This window comes from Tiliqua scincoides, chromosome 2 (genome assembly GCF_035046505.1).
Source record: "Tiliqua scincoides isolate rTilSci1 chromosome 2, rTilSci1.hap2, whole genome shotgun sequence".
NCBI lineage: Eukaryota > Metazoa > Chordata > Lepidosauria > Squamata > Scincidae > Tiliqua > Tiliqua scincoides.
The window spans coordinates 196,698,196-196,705,912 of NC_089822.1; the positions used below are offsets into that span (position 1 = coordinate 196,698,196).

Sequence of the window (7,717 nt, forward strand, 5' to 3'; positions counted from 1 at the left end):
GCAAGTAGTGGTTTCCCAGTGCATGTATCCAAAGTAAAGCAATATCCATCTCCATTTGCACACTGCAGGCTAATGCTTTATCCAACAAGCTGTGTGAAAAAGCACCCTGTGAAGACTATGGATTAATTTTCATCTTCTGTTTCTTATTTTGTTGTCTTTAACTTCTTCAGGATAGTCAGTGATAAAACCTGCCTCAGGCTAGATCGACTAATGCCATGTGGCCCCCAACATGAGACTCCTCCATAGTAATGGAAGCACTGACAACCAATCTTCTGGAGCAGCAATGGCTAGCTCTCTTTTTTAGTTCTGAATGGGGCACTTGCAGCTGGGACACAATCTAAACTCTAAACTATTTGCTTACCATATGGTGAATTGATAATTCATGTGATACTTGGGCTTGTTTAGTTGCATTATCACATGAGATTTCCTTTCCATTCCACCTCTGGAATCCACTTCTAATCCCTCATGATTTGGTTTGGTTGGCAACCTTCAGTCTCGAAAGACTATGGTATAAGCCTACAGCACCCGGTATTCCCAGGCGGTTTCCCATCCAAGTTCTAACCAGGCCTGACCCTGCTTAGCTTCCAAGATCAGATGAGATCAGGCATGTGCAGGGTAACAGTTGCGGTAAGCCTCATGATTTATCGCCATGATAAAATCACTGTGTGGCATTAGTCTATTTAAGACCAGATCTCACTCATAATGGTTGGATGGGAAAAAGAAGTGGTGGTGGTGATGGTTGAATTTTTCATGTCACCTTGGCCAACAATCATTTCTTCTCATCAAATTATTCAGAGCCCCTTTGTGACAAAGTGTTGGGCGGGGTCTTCCTCCTCTATAGCAGTGAGAAGCAGTTCATTTGAAATCCACTTTTCAAACCACTGATTCGACGCACAGAAGTGTGTTGAATTTCACAATTCCTTGCTGTCTATCATACAAAGCACCAGCCCAGATCTATCTTTATGAGGCTCCATCCACCATGTCTATAGTGTTTATTTCTATTTACTGTAAGTATAAACAGCAGTGTTGGTGTGCCTTATTGAAATTTCCTCTAAAACAGAACCCCCTTTTCCTACCTCTCTGAAATTTGGCAGGTCTGATCCATTGGGGGGGATCCTGGAACAATTGCCAATTTAATTCCAGTGGGCTGAAAAATAGCACAGTGAAAGGCAGGGGAAGTGCAGCTTCTCTCACCAAAATAGATGGAGAAGGAATGACTGAACAAAAATGGACACATTTTGTGATGAAATGAACATACTTGTAATGAAGTTTTCAGCAACAAAAATGAATAGAGAAATTAAATTAATTTTTTTTAATCTTGTATGCCTCCCCATTGATTAGATAATGGAATAGAGCTTATTTTATTTGTAGAGATAAGATTAGGTCACTGTACTTGTTCCGACACCTTGAGCACGTAACCTTTTCTATCTATCACCTCCACCCAAGCTTGAAGTCAAATGAGGCACCAAGGTGTGCTTAGAAGGGAAATATTCTTCGTGGTTTGGGGTGCCATTAGCTGCCCACATGAAAGCTATTAAAACTAATGACAGCAGTTTAGTTGATTTCTTGTGCACCATCCTGTAAAATGACTCCCTTGGTGCAGTGAGGGGTGCCTCTCTCTTGGCTCTTCTGACATTGCAGCCATCATTTGCTACTTGCATACTGTTCACCATAGAATCACTTCACTGCTCTTTTTTTATCAACCTTTCATTATTGTTTCAGCATCCTGAGAATGTTTGGATTATCTAAAAAGTCTGTGAAATCATCACATCAGGCCCCCCCCCCCCCCAATATAACAGGATGGGCGAAATGGAATGCTTGTTGCTGCCTTCTGAGTGACTTGAGAATTATACTGTATAGATCAGTGGTTCTCACACATTTAGCACCGGGACTCATTTTTTAGAATGAGAATCTGTCAGGACCCATCGGAAGTGATGTCATGACCAGAAATGACACCAAGTAGGAAAATTTTTAACAATCCTAGGTTCAATCCTACCCACATTTAGAAAGGAGCAAGTCCCATTCACTATCATTGTCAAAAGAATATACATAGTAGCTTGTTCAAAGTAGAGGTCTGTAACATTTCCCCAAATGTAGTCACATCCCATGGTAGCATCAAGTCTAATAGATTAAAAATAAAATATTGAAATGAATGATGTCAGGGGTCAAGCCCTTGTCCAACCCCTGCCTTACCTGGCTGCAGGCCAGGGGCAGAACTGCCTGGCCATAGAGCTGCCACCACTTCTCCAGCTGACCAGGTAAGATGTTGCAAGGGTGGGAGAAGACCAGGTGGGAGCTGACCAGGTAAGAAGGGCAGCTGGGTGGGAGAGACCGTCCCCCCCCCCCTGACCTGAGCAGGGCTAGGTCACCAGTAACCACCAAAGAGGAGGGAAGTAGGCCAGGGTCAGGGCCCCTTTAAGCCTAGAGAGGGAGGAAGGGGAGGAGCCCAGGGTGTGGCTGGGGAGGATAAAAGCAGGGAGGCCTGTGATGACAGGCAGTTCTGTAGAGGGAAGGCAGGAGGCTGGAGCCCCTGCCTGAAGACCAAGGGCCTCAGGTTCTGCCTCCAGGGAAGAGGATGAGGGTGTTGTGAACTCCCTCCCCCTGGCTTGGTCTGAGGCTTCCCCTGCAAGGAACCCCAGGGAGGTGGACACCCCACCCAGGGGTCCCATGAGACCATCCAGCTGACCCTCGGCACCCTGCCAGATGATGCCCTGAGACCCCCCCTTTTTGGGGCACCCCTCACAAATGGGAACCCACCTGAAATGGACTCATGAGGTGGGACCCACCCATTAGGAGGGTGGGTATAAAGAAGAAACACAGGTATAAATGTTTCCACATTTCAGATATTTGTCAAGAGGATGAACACATGTGGGGAGGGGGGCAAATTTTGCTGTTATGTTCTTGCCCTCTCCCCATCTTATTAGAGTTCATTGAATGTGCAGACAAGCTCTTGATCTGAAGCAAACTTAGGTGAAATTCTAATTAGTCTGCTAGCCATCTGAAATCACCTTTCTTTCTCAATCAGTGCACTGCTCACAGCATCCTCTTGCCCATTGAACTGAAACTCCTATACCAATTAAATGAGTGTTGCATAACATCTGTTTTTCTTTAAAACTTCCTTTGTTTTTTATGGCTGTGCCTGCAGGAGTAGGTAGGTGCTAGGTGCTCTCCTGACCGCAGGGGTGGGGGTTGGGACAGCAGAATAGGAGAAAAGTGTTACATGGCAAGGGTTGGGGAGGGGGCGGATCAGGTCTGAGAGGGGGCAGGAATGTCAAAGGAGGCCTCGGTTATATCCTGTTCCCTGTCCCAAGCCTTTTCCCCTAACATAGGGTGGCTCAGATTGTGGCAGTGATATAGGTGGTGTGGATCTGAGTAGACCCATAGAGGCTGCTGGGGTTTTACCTGGTGTGTAAGGGGAAAAAATTCCCTTACCCTGAGGAGATGTCCAAGCATGCTCTAGTTGGATGCAATGGAGGCTGCATCATAGTGTGGGACTTTTGTTCAGATTGGGTGCCCAGCTGATTGGGTGCATGTCTAACTGTACCCGGGTAGCCCAATCCTGAGCTGCTTGGTACGTGCCATCAAAATGGCTGCAGTGGCATCCTGAGCATACTGGGCAGCCACCACTGGTTCCTCAGGGGAAGGGGACTTTCATCCCCTTCCCCAGGAAGTAGTCCTGCAATGGGGCTACTTGATTCTGCAGCAGCTCTTTAGCTCAGCTCCACCAGTCCTGCCTTCCTTCTGCCCCACTCCTTCCCCCTCACGCTCCAGAATGTCTCCTCCCTGCCTCCCCCTGCCCTGTCTTATCTCTCCACTGCCCAGTGCTTTGCACAGGTGATGGACCACCGATCCAGTGCCTGAGCTGGCCTAGGGTGAGCTCCCGCTGGGCTAGGTCTGGCGTTGGGCCCATGATAAGGTTTGCAACTGTGCCTTATGGCACCTTTACGATAGTATGCACCGGAGGTAAGCCAGCTCACTGGGCTCAGGATCAGGCCCAAAGTCAGCAACAAGCTGAATAGAAACATCATTTTATTTTTTTTACCATTGCTTGCAGATTTTGGGAACACTTTCTCTAGCTATTCAGAGGCCATCAATACCCAGTGAATCAGTGGCCTCTTCTTTTTGCCACCACTAATTTGATGGCCAAATTATTTTTGACAAGAAAACCACTGAATTATTTTTTGGCAAAAAAACCACTGAATTTATTGGAGTTTCTTGGAGTTTCTTGGGCAGGAGGTCTGGTCTAGAGGGTAGAGCCTCCATCTGCCTGAAGATAACATCCACAAGCTCGCCAGTTCGAGGCCACCGGCACCGTGCGACCTTGAAGCAGCTGACAAGCTGAAGCCGAGCCATTCCATCTGCTCTGAGCGTGGGAGGATGGAGGCCAGAATGTGAAGCCAGATTGGAACGAAACACCTCGAATGTAGTGGTTCTTGAAAGAAAGAACCTTCTTTCAATTTGTAAAAATCCCTGCGTGGATTTAATAAGCCTGCCTGTGTAAACCGCCTTGAATAAAGTCTTGAATAAAGACCAAGAAAGGCGGTATATAAATACTGTATATTATATATTATATTATTATTTCATGATGGGTAACTTTGGCCCTGTGTGCTATTTTCTCTTCCATTTATGTTTACTTACCTTTGTCAAAAAAACATGATGCATGAAAATTACTTTTATTACCAGAAAGAGAAGTTTGCAATAAAACCTGTCTCCTTGGGTGTGTTAATTCCATTTTGCAAAGGAGGAGCATATTGTTTTAATTAATCATATGAAAGCAAAATTAGCATGATTACATGAAAGGTGCTGTAAATCATTCTGATCCACATCACTGAATGAAAAGCATTTATGTAGTTACTCCAGAGTTGTTAAAGATTTTATCTACCCAAGTGAAAATTCAATTAGCACTACCCTGTCTCATATAAAAACTAAGAATTTCAACTGCAGGGAGAGGGGAAAGCAAACATTCCAGGCATGTGAATCCTACCTTGTGCCAGCATGATAAATTACTGTAATTAACAATATCCCATGCAAACTAAACAAAATTTACAGAATGATTGTGCAAAAGAATGATCCACACTTTATTATGTCTATTATTTTAATACCCAGCCGTTACTGCTCCAACTCTTGTCTTGAAAAATCAAACATGTACCAAAGATGCTAACCCATGTTGTTTTTTAAAAAAAGTAATCTTGCATTCATCCCTCCAGATTTATGTCAGTGATTCACAAATTGTGCTGGAGCTTGAAGTGTATCTTGAAAAAAATTAAGTATGTACTATTCCATGCAGCACTGATGTTCCTCCCACCTTTGTCATCATTGGCCTCCCTGGCCTTCATGGAGTTCCCAGCTCCACCCCTCTTACCCAGTCAGCTGGGGCACCTGGTCCTAGAGCCAACCCAACCCTGCTGTCTGAGTCTGCGGGAGGCTTGCCTATCTATGACACCGTTCCATAGGATGAGGAAGGATACCCAAAGAATCCCCAATATTGATCACAATATACAGGTGGAGCCTATTTATCTGCATTAGTTCTGTTCCGTGACTCGATGCAATTAACAAAAACCTCGTTGTGCTAAATTCCATAGAGTTACAAAAATACTGCAGCCTGACAATTCCGGATGGAAGGAAACTAAGGCAGCTGTTATCAATCCCGTCCTCTCCGCTCCGTACTCAGCCCTCCCATTGCCAGCTGCCTGGCTTCTTTCACAGTTGGGATGCTGATCTTTAAAGAGTCCAGCCCTATGTGTTTCTACTCAGAAGTAAACCCCATTGTAGTCAATGGGGCTTACTCCCAGGAAATTGTAGAGAGTATTGTAGGCTAAATCTCATGCTTTGCTTGGTGGGAAGGCTTGCTTGTGTCGGTGATAGCCTGCACCATGCAAAAGCTCCTGTCAGGGGCTCGCTGCCTGGCCAACCCCTGCCTTACCTAGAGGTGTGAGGGGGCAGAGGACAGGTGGGGGAGAGCCATGGGAGGCTGAGGGCAGACCCCACCAGTTGCCCCTGCAGGCTGCCAGGGCTGGGGGGAAGCCGTGGGTAGGAGGAGGAGCAGCCCCCAGAGAGGCACTCCTCCCCAAAATGCAGGAATGCCAGGGGACAGACAGGGGAGAGCCCCGGGTGGCAGTGGGCGCAAACCCACTGAGAGGAATACTAACTGGGCTAGCTGTAGGTGCAAAGAGGATGCCTCTTCATAGTTAGCAGGCTAATTGTCAGAGCAATTCAGCAATGGAACCAATTATGGGGGCAGATGGGTTCTTCTTTGCTAGAAATCTTCAAGATCAGACTGGAGAACTATCTCTTAGGGATGTTCTAGTTCTGAATTTTTTGCATCAAGCAAGAGTTGAAAAGGACTGGATGGCATACAAAGTCCCCTCCAACTCTATGATTCTAGTTCTAGAAAATATATCCAAATCTTTTCAAATTTAAATGTGAAATCTGCCTCAATTTTAGTCCTGGAGAGAAAAAAATGTGCCCATGTGATCAGAAGTCTGAAAAATACTGATTTATGCAATAGAATCAGACACAACACATAGAATCATTCAGCCGAATGACTCACATTTAATTAGGTAAGTGATTTCAGGACAAGATGTTACAAGGGACACAAAGCTGCCTCCTTTCCATGTCTTTCTTTCTACTTTGGTAACACCAAGTACAACACAGTGCATGATGTAATACCGTATTTCCCTGTGACAGGGAGGGAGGGAGGAAAATGCACAGCATAAATGAGGTAATAGATATTGTATCATACTAACATTGTAATGAATAGGAGAAAAGGGGATATAAAGACAGAGCAGTAGCACTTGTATCTTTCTCTTGTATCATCACTTTAGTTTTCTGCACATCATATTTTTTGGTCAGGGGAGAGATTTACAACTTAAACCATAGGATGAAAATAGGTCATTAAGGAAGATGTCTACATGAACAAAGGACCAGTTAATAATGTCAGAGATTTGGTGGCCTGCTTTTTTCTGAAATTCACATGTGAATAGGAATTGTTACAAGTGCTGTGTACAACAAGCAGACTGTCAGTGCACTCAACTAATGTTATAATTACTTGCAGTAGTATAGTGAATCTGTGTTTGTTTGTTTAGTGGCATAGCACCTGCCAGCTGAATCCAGTCTAGTCTAGGTGGGTTTCTCTCCATAGGTGCGTGCAGTGCTTTTTTTGTAAATAAAAAGGTGCAGGAACTCACAACTTGTTAATCTTTATTTATTTATTTATTTATTTATTTATTTGAGAAATAAAATATTTTTTATGTGCTTCCCCCTAAAGATGAACTTACTTCTGAGTAGACATGCATAGGATTGGGCTGTCAATGTCCACATCCCCTTCCCCCTAGCTATTTTTTCTACACATGGGGAAAAATACTGTACAGGTGCACTAGTGTCATGTAGTATGTAGTGTGGCACTACTTCAAGGAGAGGAAGCAGTGAATGGATTCCAAAAAATGGCTTACGTGAGTTCCATGTAGTAAAATTACTCTAAGCAACTGTGGGAGTAAGAACAAAAAAGGAATTCTTACATGAGAGGGGTCCTTAGGTGCACATAGAAACAGCTACATTTGCAAACAAGTGATTAAATATGGTTTAATTCAGGTATCAGAATACTCTGTGTCTTTGGGAAGGCGCTTCGCATGCAATTGTATGTCCTCTGCTGCCCTGAGCAGCTGCTTTGCATTGCTGGAGAGCAGCTGCAAACGCTGGCTGGCGGAAGGCATGCTTG

The 7,717-nt window shown here is 44.7% G+C and overlaps 1 pseudogene; it reads right to left on the bottom strand.

Moving 5' to 3' along the window:
• Positions 1-513: 513 nt before the first annotated feature.
• On the bottom strand, positions 514-633 carry LOC136642824 (5S ribosomal RNA; annotated as a pseudogene).
• Between the last annotated feature and the right edge of the window lie 7,084 nt (positions 634-7,717).